Source organism: Artemia sp. Qi Xiang Cuo, chromosome 19 (assembly GCF_049724085.1).
Source record: "Artemia sp. Qi Xiang Cuo chromosome 19, ASM4972408v1, whole genome shotgun sequence".
In the NCBI taxonomy this organism is placed as follows: Eukaryota; Metazoa; Arthropoda; class Branchiopoda; order Anostraca; family Artemiidae; genus Artemia; species Artemia sp. Qi Xiang Cuo.
This window is the reverse complement of record NC_142812.1, coordinates 58,592,817-58,605,995: the sequence shown is the minus strand read 5'-3', so window position 1 is coordinate 58,605,995 and position 13,179 is coordinate 58,592,817.

Here is a 13,179-nt window from a genome sequence, read left to right as displayed (position 1 = left end):
ATTCAAAGGCCTAGTACCCTTTTTAATAGCTGAAAGTGATTGGAGGGCAACTAGTCTCCCTAGGCCCATCATTCCCCCAGACACATCCAGTCAAAATTTTGAAATAGCCATTTTGTTCAGCGTAGTTGATTTCCATATTAAAAATATATTTTTGAGGAGGACACTCCCCCACAACCCTCAGGGCAAGGGTTTTAAGTTATGACTTGGGGGCATATAAGGTTTTTATAGAAGGAGTTGTCGTAGAAACTTCAAAACAGGCTCATTCGATTGGAATTTCAATGGGCTAGTACGCTTTTTAATAGTCGACAGTGATTGGACGGAAACTAGCCCCCCCCCCCCCACACCCATCATAAATACTTTCTAAGACTACACTGGCTATACATGACGAAAAGGGATCATTCGATTGGAAATTGGAGTGGCCAGTGCCCTTTTTAATAGTCAAAAGTGATTTGACGGCAAATAGCCCCCCCCCCCACACGCCCATCATTCCCCTAAACACATCCAATCAAAATTTTGAGATAGCCATTTATTCCAGTTTACTTGATTTCCAGATAGAAAATATGTTTTTGAGGAGGACACTCCCCCACAACCCCCAGGTCAAGGGCTTCAAATTTTGGGTAGAATATTTTATACATTTGAGGGGTAATTAGTCTACTGTCTTTTAAAATTCCTAATTCTTTTCTTAACTGATGTGTGTATTTGTCTGTGGGATCACTTTTTATTTCTGTGTAAGTCTTTTAATCATAGGCAGCGCACTAGCGCTGCCTAAGTAAAGAATGATGTGGGCACAATGTGTTTTTTTTTCTCCAAACCCAGACACTTTGTATCGAAGTAGTTGTCGCAAAAACTTCAAAAAGGGCTCATTCGATTGGAAATTGGAGTGGCTAGTGCCCCTTTTAATAGTCGAAAGTGATTGGAGGGTAACTAACCCCCCCCCCCCACGCCCATCATTCCCCCAAATACATCCAATCAAAATTTTGAGATAGTACTTTTTTCAGCGTAGTTGATTTCCATATGGAAAATATGTTTTTGAGGAGGACACTCCCCCAAAACCCTCAGGGCAAGGACTTATGCCCTGGGGTCCTATACGGTTTTTATAGAACGCGATGTCGTAGAAACTTCAAAACCGGCTCATTCGATTGGAAATTCAAAGTGCTCGTACCATTTTTAATAGTTGAAAGGGATTAGAGGGCAACTACCCCCCCCCCCACACCCATCATTCCCCCAAACACATCCAATCGAAATTTTGAGATAGGTAGTTTGTTCAGCGTAGTTGATTTCCAGATTGAAATTAGGTTTTTAGGAGGACACTCCCCCACAACTCTCAGGGCAAGGGTTTTAGCTATGTACTTGGGACATTTCAGGTTTTTAAAGAAAGTGTTGTTGTAGAAAATTCAAAAATGCCCATTCGATTGGAAACTCAAAGAGCTAGTGCCCTTTTTAATTGTCGAAAGTGATTGGATGGCAACTAGCCCCCCCGCCAACCCAATCATTTCCCTAAACACATCTAATCGAAATTTTGAGATAGCCATTTTGTTCAGCGTAGTTGATTTGCAGATAGAAAATATGCTTTTGAGGAGGACACTCCCCCACAGCCCTCAGGGCAAGGGTTTTAAGTTATGCCCTGGGGGCGTATGAGGTTTTTAAAGAAGGTGTTGTCACAGAAACTTCAAAAAAGGCTTATTCGATTGGAAATTCAAAGGGATAGTGCCCATTTTAGTAGTCGAAAGTGATTTAAGGGCAACTAGCCCCCCCCTCCCACATACCCATCCTTCCCCCAAACACATCCATAAAAATTTTGACATGGCCATTTTGTTCAGCGTAGTCGATTTCTAGATAGAAAACATATTTTTGAGAAGGACACTCCCCCACAACCCACAGGGTAAGGATTGTAAGTTATGCCCTGGGGGCATATGATTTTTTCATTGAAATCTTCGTCTTAGAAACTTGAAAAACGCCTCATTTGATTTGAAATTCAAAGGTATAGTACCAAACCCCATAGCCTAACCTAATATAAACCAGAGACGACACATACAGAGAGACGACGCACACACACAGACGACAAACAGACACAGAGAAGACACACACACAGAGACGACACATACACAGAGACGACAAACATATAGAAACGAAACACACACAGAGACGTCACATACACACACAGACGATACACTACCAGAGACGACAAACACACAGAGACGACAAACACAGAGAGACGACACACACATAGAGACTACACAAACATAAAGACGACACACATAGAGATAATACACATAGATACACATAGAGATAAGGTTTTTACTGAAAACTTTGTCGCAGAAACACGAATAAGGGCTCATTTGATTGCAAATTCAAAGGGCTAGCACCCTTTTTAATAGTTAAAAGTCATTTGAGGGCAACTAATGCCCCTCTCACGCCCACTTTTTCCCAGACACTCCCCCACAGCCCTCAGTGCATAGATTATAAGTTATGCCCTGGGGGCATATAAGGTTTCTTACGCCCACTTTCCAGACAGAAAACATATTTTTGAGGAGGACACTCCTTCACAACCCTCAGGGCAAGGATTATAGGTTATGCCCTGGGGTCATATGAGGTTTTTATTGAAATCTTTGTCGTAGATACTTGAAAAGGGGCTCATTCGATTTGAAATTCAAAGGACTAGTACCCTTTTTAATAGTCGACAGTGATTTGAGGGCAACTATCCACGCTCTTACGCCCACCTTTTCCCAAAACACACCCAATCAAAATTTTTAGGTAGCCTAACCATTTTGTTCAACGTAGTTGAAAGTTTTGGAAATTAGGTCTTTAAAGATGACAACCACTCTCCCCACAGATCTCAGGGCAAAAGTCGTAAATTATGCCCTGGGGGCATATAAAGCTTTTATTGAAAGTGTTGTCGTAAAAACTTCAAAAGAGCTCATTCAATTGGAAATTGAAAGGGCTAGTGCCTTTTTTAATAGTTGAAAGTGTTTGGATAGCGACTAACGCCCTCTCACGTTCACCATTTTTCCAAACACATCTAATCAAAATTTAGAGATATTGATTTTGTTCAACGTAGTTGAAAGTTCTGAAAATTAGGTCTTTTAGGATGATAGCCCCCCTCAGAGCCCTCAGTGCAAGGGCTGTAAGCTCTTCCCTCGAGGCATTAAAGTTTATATCGAAAGTTGTTATAGAAATTTCCAAAAGCGCTCATTTGATTGGAAATTAAAATTACCCTTTTTAATAGTCAAAAGTGAGTGCAGGGTAATTAACCCCCCTCTTACGCCCACCATTTCCCTAAAAACACTCAGTAAAAGTTTAGAGATAGCCATTTTGTTCAACATAGTTGGAAATTCTGGAAATTATGTATTTAAGAACGACAAACCCCAGAGAGCCCCAAGGACAAAGGTTGTATTTTATGCCTTGGGGGTATATAAGATTTTGTAGATAGAGTTGTCGTAGTGCCCTTTGCAATAATCGAAAATGATTGGAGCGTAACTAACCTCTCTCTCACGCCCACCATTCCTCCAAATATATCCAATCAAAATTTTCAAATAGTCATTTTGTTCAACGTAGTAGAACGTTCTGGCAATTAGGTTTTTGAGAATAACATGAGGGTAAGTGTTGTAATTTATGCCCTGGGGGCATATAAGGTGTTTATAGAAAGCGTTGTCGTTTCCAAAAGGTCTCATTCAATTGGAAATCGAAAGGCCTAGTGCCCTTTTTAATAGTCGAAAGTGATTGGAAGGCTTGACATTTTTATATAAAGATCGATATGGGTATAATGTATTATTATTTTTGGTTGGTGTTGTTGTTTAGACCAGGGCACTTCGTATCGAAGGAGTTGTCGTGGGAATTTCAAAAAGGGCACATTTGATTGAAAATAGAAAGGGCTGATGCTCTTTTTAATAGTCGAAAGTGATTGGAGGGCAACTAGTCGCCCTTCCACTCCCACCCTCCCATTTAACCATTATGTTTAAAAACTAAATTTTGCCTTAAGATTAAATCCAAATGCACTGTGATAATGTTAATTCCCAATAAGGCATCTCAGCAGTATCCCAATAACGACTGAGGGTATTATTTTCAAACTTTCGGGGCTATGTCTGCTTTTAAAATTTAACCAAATCAAAATAGCGTAAGTGTATCCAAGCTATCAAAGAAAGTAAACAGATATTTTTGCGAATGGTATCAATTTTTCCATCTCAGGTCAACTAGAGGAGGTATGAAACTAAATTAAACAGCTCTATATGTGTCCAGATTTGTAAAAGGGTGTATGTTGTTAAAAATTGCTGACTATTTTTCTCAAGCATACAAATAGCAGGCCAAACTATAAAGTCTTTAGAAAAAACGAAAAGATTTAAAGTATTATTTTCTTTTTTCCTGGAAAGACCATGCCAATATAAAACGAACAGAAATTAATTTAAAAAAAATTTTCAACAAAATAATTTTTTCAAAGAAAAGTAAAGAACTCCATTAAACAAAAAATGAGCAAGAATAAAATCCAATAATCTACCAAGCATGAAACTACCACAAATCAGCATCGATAAATAAATGAAACCCAAAACGAAAAGAAATTACAATAAATAACCGAGTCAAACTCAAAACGAGCAGAAATTAACATATGTAGGGCGTAAAACTCCTATGCCTTCGCAAGACCAGAACAAAATTTGCACTTTACTGAAAAAACACAAATGAATTTGCATTGTCAGTTTAATGCACATATACTGATATTTAGTAGTCAAAACGTTGATATTATTTGATTTATTAAAGTTATAAAAGTAAAAACATTTATATTTTTCATTAAAGCGCAAGTTTTGTTCTGGCCTTGGGAAGGCATAGGGGTTTTGCGCCCAACTTATGTTTATTTCTGCTTGTTTTTTAGTTTGACTCGGTTATTTATTGTAATTTGTTTTCGTTTTGGATTTCATTTAAATATCGATGTTAATTTGTGGTAGTTTCACGATTGGCAGATTATTTGATTTTAGTTTTGCTCTTTTTTTGTTTAATGGAGTTCTTTACTTTTCTTTGAAAAACTTATTTTGTAGAAAAAGTTTTTTTCGATCAATCCATTAAAAGGGTATTTGCTTTCATTACATAATCTACAGAATTCATAATTACTACTGTGTTTCCTTTGTCTGCTCTTGTAATTACTGTATTTTTCTCTTTTTTTTTAAGTTCCGGAGGATTTTAATTTCTTCCTTTGACTGAGCTGAAAGCGACAAAGATGGCCTATAATCAAGAATACTCTTTACAATTTCACCTCTTATGGTCTTGATTTTCAACTTCCCCACGAGAGCTAAAAATAGCAGACTCAACGCCCGTAATAATTTCTGATGTGTTTACGGCTGTTTGAGCCATTGCAAATGTTGGTCCTTTTGAAAGAATACTTAGCTCCTTGGATGTAAAAAGCCTTAGAGGATAGATTTTCCAATGGATGGTCAGGTCTAAATCTAGGAAGTAAACTCCGTTTTTGTCAAAACTTTTGAAATTCCAGTTTCGAAAATTTCTCCGATAAGCGAGTTTTTTCTAAGGAAATCTTGAAAAACTTTAATAATGTTAAGTTATATAAATTGGACTTCATGAAATGTCTCCGGTGTCCCTATTTATAGCCAAAATCCTCTTTATAAATATTTTTTCGTCTCTTTACCTCTTTGAAAGATTGTGGTAGGCCATTTACAGTAGATATTAAAGTTGCCTCCTCAAAAAGAAATAAGATGTGTATGATTTTAGAAAATATGCTGGGCCAATGCGGAATCAAAGTTGTCATTTTTATTTTTCAATCTCAGGGACTTATCTATTGAAGTTTTGAGTTCATGCTAACATTCACCAAGTTTTCGATGGGTCCTACCAATGCAAAAATTTCCCACATGAACAGGGAACTCTGTAGACACCACTACCCAGTGCATGGTCAGTTTTATCGTTTCCTGGGTTGAAAAAATGTTCAACTTTTTGTTCACTTTTGAAAGAAACAGAGATATTGTGTTGTTTTTTTAAATTTTTCCAAGTTTATCATTAAGTTTTGATATGTACGGTAGAGTGGTGAAAGTTTTTTGCTCAATTCCCGGAACGACTGAATCAAGGGGGATGGGCTCCTTATTTTCTTGTTTTGTCTTTTGTAATCATCTATCTATGATATTTTCAATAAGGTTTATTGGGTAGCCATTGCAGAATAAAATATATTTGATATAATTTAGTTCAGAATTTACATCATTAAGTGAACATATTTTTAAAACTATGTCGACTAAAGAGATTATTACCCCTCTTTTAACAGAAGAAGTGTGATTTTACGAGAAGCGTAGATACCAATCATTGTGAGTCGGTTTTCTGTATATAGAAGATTAAAGGCTAGGAGTATTTTTTATAATCAGAACATCCAGAAAAGGTAGCTTTACTGAATGTTCTAGTTCCATTGTGAACTGGAGGTTTGAATCAAAAGAATTTAAATGTACCAAAAAGTCTCCAACAGAGTCCTGTCCATGTTCCCAAACAGAAATAGTATCATCAACGAAACGAAACCAGAGGGAGTGTTTTAAGTTGAAACTTTTCAAAGCAGATTGTTCTATAAAATCCATGTAAAAATTGCCAAATAAGGAGATAATACAGTGCGCATGGATAGGCCCATAATTTGAAGAAAAAATTTATCTCGGAACTTAAAATACGAAGAGAACTTGTTGCAAAGACGAACAAGCGTATTATTCTGTCAATTTCCAAAGTTTTTTAATTTGACCAAGCAGAATTTTCCTCTTATTTTTTTTTGTAAGGCCTGCTCACATTTATGGACATCGCATGAAGTGTACATAGAAACTGCATCAAAACTAGATAAGATAGTTTTTTCTGTTGTATTTTGAAATTTTAACTTCTCAACAAGATCTATAGAATTTGTTATGTAAGATTTTTTGGTGCTTAAAAGAGGCTTAAAAATGGTGGCCAAGAACTTTCCTACACCTGCAGCTTCAGAACTATAACATGCTACAATAGGACGTAACGGAATATCTTTCTTATGGATTTTAGGCAGACAATAAAACTTTTGGGCTGAACATCCCCTGGGGTAGAATTTCTTATACATTTGAGGGGTAATTAGTCTACTGTCTTTTAAAATTCCTATTTCTTTTCTCAACTGCTGTGTGTTTTTGTCTGTGGGATCACTTTTTATTTCTTTGTAAGTATTTTTATCCATTAAAAGGGCATTTGCTTTCATTTCATAACCTGCAGAATTCATAATTACTACTATTTCCTTTGTCTGCTCTTGTAATTACTGTATTTTTCTCTTTTTTTAAGTTCCGGAGGATTTTAATTTCTTCTTTTGACTGAGTTGAAAACAACAAAAATGGCCTATAATAAACAATACTCTTTACAATTTTACCTCTGAGTAGGTCTGAATTTTCAACTTCCCCGCGAGAGCTAAAAATAGTAGACACCACGCCCGTAATAATTTCTGATGTATTTACGGATGTTTGAGCCATTGCAAATTTTGGTCATTTTGAAAGAATACTTAGCTCCTTGGATGTAAAAGCCTTAGAGGATAGATTTACCAATGGAGGGCCAGGACGAAATCTAGGAAGAAACTCCGTTTTTGTAGAAACTGTTGAAATTCCAGTTTTGAAAATTTCTCCGATAAGCGAGTTTTTGCTAAATGGAAATCTTGAATAGATAAATTTTGCTAAGTGAAAATCTTGAACAGATAAAATCTTATATAATAAAGATTTGAAATTAAATGTTTTATTATTAAGGACGTATCTTTTGAATCTATGGTCTTTTAAAATATGTGTTAAAGTTTTGAAACCCATTCTCTGGATAAACAGGCCTTCAGATTTTGTGCCTAAATGAAGGTTGAAACGCAAAGAAGGTAGAAGAATTCGATGCCTTTTGCAAGTTTCTAAAATATTAAATTGACAAATAAGATTTACATATTTTTTAACAGAATTTCAAAAATCTAAAATAACATTGCTCCAATGCTCCCCGTAAGCTTGACGTAAATACTTTCTAAGACCACACTGGCTATACATGACGTATGAAGCTAAGAGAGGAAAGGAAATAATAAATGATAAATAAAACCAATAAAGGTTGAGAAAACAAAGATTTTGTTAGCCAGTGGTAAAATATGAAGACAAAAAAACAGAAAAAATTTCGACAAGCACCTCCGCCAAGTCTTCCTAAGTGCTAAAAAACAAGAAAAAAACAACAAGAATCCAACCTTTTAGAACTCGCAACACAAAATCTGAAAAAACCCTGAATGAAAGACCAAGGCCAAAACCCATGAAAAAAAGGATTTTACCAAAGAGATTATGCAATGATGTTTTGCCTAGCTATACCTTTTACTCCTCTGCCATTTCGGTTTTCATTAGATATTTTAATAGGTTCTCTTAAATTTGATTGTGTGCAAATAATCAAAAGAGTCTTTTAGTATTAAATCGTTAAAAATTGGACTTCATGAAATGTCTCCGGTGTCCCTATTTATAGCCAAATTCCTATTATATATATTTTTTTATCTCATTTACCTTTTTAAAAGATTGTGGTAGGCCATTTACAGTAGATATTCAAGTCGCCTCCTCAAAAAGAAAAAGATGTGTAGGATTTTGGATTGTAGGTCTGGATTTCCCACCTCCCCACGAGAGGTAAAAATAGGAGACTCCACGCCCGGAATAATTTCTGATGTATCTATGGATGTTTGAGCCATTGCAAATTTTGGTCATTTTGAAAGAATACTTAGCTCCTTGGATGTAAAAGCCTTGGAGGATAGATTTTCCGATGGAAGGCCAGGACAAAATCTAATGAAAGAAAATCCGTTTTTGTTGAAACTGTTGAAATTCCAGTTTTGAAAATTTCTCCGATAAGCGAGTATCTGCTAAATGGAAAACATGTTGGAAAGACCTTTGTGAGATGTGCAAAATTTGGTAAAAACCTTGAACAGATGAAATCTGATATAATAGAGAATTGAAATTAAAAAATGTATTACTAAGGACATATCTTTTGAATTTATGGTCTTTTAAAATATGTGTTAAAGGTTTGAAACCCATTCTCTGGATAAACGGGCCTTCAGATTCTTTGCCTAAATGAAGGTTGAACCGTAAAGAAGGGAAAAGAATTCAATGCCTTTTGCAAGTTTCTAAAATATTGAATTGACAAATAAGATTTGCATGCTTTTTAACATAATTTAAAATATCTAAGACAATATTGGTCCAATGCTCCCCGTAAGCTTGACGTATATACTTTCTAAGACCACACTGGCTTTACATGACGTATGAAGCTGAGAGAGGAAAGAAAAAAATATATATGATAAATAAAACCAAAAAGGGTGAGAAAACGAAAATTTTGTCAGCCAGTGATAAAATATGAAGACGAAAAACCAGCAAATATTTCGAAAGGACCTCCGCCAAGTCGTCCTCAGTGCTAAAAAAAGACAACCAAAAAAAAAACAAGAATCTAACCTTTTAGAGTTCACTAGACAAGATCCCAACAAACGCTGAATGAAAGACCAAAGCCGAAACTAAGGAAAAAAAGTATTTTAACGAACAGATTGTGCAAGAATCTTTTGCCTAGCAATACTTTTTGCTCTTCTGCCATTTCGGTTTTCATTAGATATGTTAATAGGTTCTGTCTAATTTGATTGGGCGCAGATATCAAAAGAGTCTTTTAGTATTAAATTGTTTTAAATTGGGCTTTATGAAATGTCTCCGGTGTCCCTATTTATAGCCATATTCCTGTTTATATATTTTTTTTTATCTATAAATAGGCTATATATTATATATTTTTCATCTATAAATTGGCAAAATTATGAAATAGCCATTTCGTTCAGCGTAGTTGATTTCCAGAAAGAAAATATGTTTTTCCCCAGAGCCCTCAGGGCAAGGGTTTTAAGTTATGCCTTGGGGGCATATAATTTTTTTAAAGAAGGTATTGTCGTACAAACTTCAAAAAAGCTCATTCGATTGGAAATTCAAAGGGCTAGTGCCCATGTTAATAGTCGAAAGTGATTGGTCGGCAACTATCCCCCCCACGCCCACCATTCCCCCAAACACATCCAATAAATATTTTGAGATAACCATTTTGTCCCGCGTAGTTGATTTCCAGATAGAAAATATATATTTGAGGAGGAGACTCCCCCACAACACTCAGGGCAAGGATTATAAGTTATGCCTTGGGGACATATAAGGTTTTTTATTGAAATCTTAGTCGAAAGTGATTTGAGGGCAACTAACCTCACTCTCATGCCCACCTTTTCCCCAAACCCAATCAAAATTTTTAGATAGCCATTTTATTCAACGTAGTTGAAAGTTTTGGAAATTAGGTCTTTCAGGATGACAACCCCTCCCCCAACAGCCCTCATGGTAATGGTTGTAATTTGTGCCTTGGGGGCATATAAAGTTTTTATTGAAAGGCAACTCGCGCCCCCCCCCCCACACGCCCATCATTCCCCCAAACACATCCAATCAAAATTTTGAGATAACCATTTTGTTCAGCGTAGTTGAACAAAATGGAGCGTAGTTGAATATTTTTGAGGAAGACACTCCCCCACAACCCTCAGGACGAGGGTTTTAAGTTGCACCCTGGGGGCATATAAGGTTTTATAGAAGGCGTTGTCGCAGAAACTTCAAAACAGGTTCATTCGATTGGAAATTCAAAGGGCTAGTGCCCTTTTTAATAGTCAAAAGTCCTTGGAGGGCAACTAGCCCCCCCCCGTCCATCATTCCCCCAAACAAATCCAAACAAAATTTACACTTAAGTGAAAAAATACAAATGAATTTGCATTTTCAGTTTAATATACATATACTGATATTTAGTAATCAAAATGTTAATATTATTTGATTTATTAAAGTTATAAAAGTAAAAACATTTATATTATTTTCAGTAAAGTGTAAATTTTTTTCTGGCCTTGGGAAGGCATATGGGTTTTGCGCCTGACTTATGTTAATTTCAGCTCGTCTTGAGTTTGACTCGGTTATTTATTGTAATTTCTGTTCGTTTTGGATTTCCTTTATTTATCGATTCTGATTTGTGGTAGTTTCACGCTTGGTAGATTATTTGATTTTTGTTTTTGCTTATTTTTTGTTTAATGGAGTTCTTTACTCTCTTTGAAAAACTCATTTTGTGAAAAAAGTTTTTTTTTTAATTAATAGTTTGAAATGGCGTACATTCTGGGTTTGGTTTCCCTTTTTTCGGACTTTGGGTAAGATCTAAAGTGCAAAAAGAAGAGGGTACAATTCGCTGTGTAATAATCATCTTCATTAAAAATACAAAGTGTTGGACTAATGCCTCTCCCCCAAACTTCAAATGTCAAGCACTGATGTGGCCAATGGCATTAAATGATTTAGGTTATAAATGTTCAATTACATCCACAATTGATGCTGTGCTAACAACGAAGTCTGTTGAGACTAATAGCAAGGAAAATATCTAGCTCAGTTACATAAAAAAAAGTTCAAGGTTCTAATCAGGAGCAGTAAATTTGAATTCATAGAAGCCATACCATTCCTCATTAGGAATGTCAGCCGCAGAGACAGATGAAGGAGACATATCCTGCAAAGGATAATTCTGAAGATTTCCATCTTTTTTAGAACTTGCAGAATAAGCGTTTGATGGGTTTGTACGATGAAGAATTAGAGGCTTAGAAATACTTTTCAAACAGTTCGTGGTAATAAACTGTAAATAAGGAGTGACCCAGCTCAATAGTAACCGAAACTCTTAAAAGCAGATTTTGACACCAATATATACTTCAAAAGAATCAGATTTTTATGCTGATTTCAAATAAAAAAATTTCATCAAGTTTATTCTTACTCATCAACAGTTACGCACTAGAGAAAATTTGCAGAACTGCCCTATCTGCAAATATGTGGAATTTTGTATATTTTGCCAGAAAAAAGATTACGGATGCGTGTTTATTTGTTGTTTTTTTTTCTTTTCCCCAGAGGTGATCGTATCGACCCAGTGGTCCTAAAATATCGCAGGAGGGCTCATTGGAACGATAATTGAAAGTTCTAGTGCCCTTTTTAAGGGACCAAAAAAATTGGAGGGCAACTAGGCCCCCTCCCACGCTCATATTTTCCCAAAGTCACCCAATCGAAATTTTGAGATAGCTATTTTGTTATAAATGGTCAAAATATATAATAACTAGGTTTTTGAGGATGATTAATCTCCAAAAGTCCCCAGGGGAAGGGCTGCAAGTTATGAACTTTTCCAAATGTTTAGATATAGCATTGGTTATTGGGAAATATACAGACATTTTCAGGGGGGATATTTTCTCGTAGTGGGGGGGGGGGCTGGATGTTACTTGGGAGGATCTTCCCATAGAGGAAGTTTTCATGGGGGAAGGGACATTGCTATGACGGGGGCACAGGATTTCCAAGCATTATTTAAACAAACGATCAAAAATTAAATAGAATAAAGAAGAATTTCAACTGAAAGTTAGGAGCTCTTCAAAATTTAAAACGAACAGAAATTATTGCATATATGATTAGGTTTGTCCCCTAGTCAATACCTCGCACTTTACGCTGAAGTTTTTTTTTAGTAATTTCATAAGAGCTATTCATTCTAATTAACGCCCTTTGTGATTAAGGGGTCATTCTTATAGAATTAGAACACAATTTAAACTTTAGCGCAAAGAGCGACATATTGACTAGGGGGTGAACCCCTAATTTACATAATAGAAATATACGAATAGAGAAGTTCGTTACGTAAGTAAACTCGTAAGTATGTATATTTATAACTTATAAAAACGTTCGTAAATTAAATTAAAAAACTTTCCAGACAGCTATTTAACCAAGAAAATGTAAAATTAATGTGCAAGCTTAATTATTCATGTACGATGAACCAAAATCAAAACCTGTATTAATTCAAAAACGTTCAGAAATTTAATAAAAATGAAACAAGTTTTTTTAACTGAAAGTAAGGAGCGACATTAAAACTTAAAATGAACAGAAATTATTCCGTATATGAAAGGGGCTGTCCCCTCCTCAACGCCGCGCTCTTTACGCTAAAGTTTGACCCTGTCTCACAACTTTATTTTTTAAAACAATAAAACACTTTAGCGTAAAGAGCGAGGCGTTGAAGAGGGGACAGCCCCTTTCATATACAGAACAATTTCTGTCCGTTTTAAGTTTTAATGTCACTTCTTACTTTCAGTTAAAAAACGCTTGTTTTTTTTTAATCTTTGCATAGAGACGAACAGGATTCACAGTACTATTCGAAAGACAGTCACAATTCTTC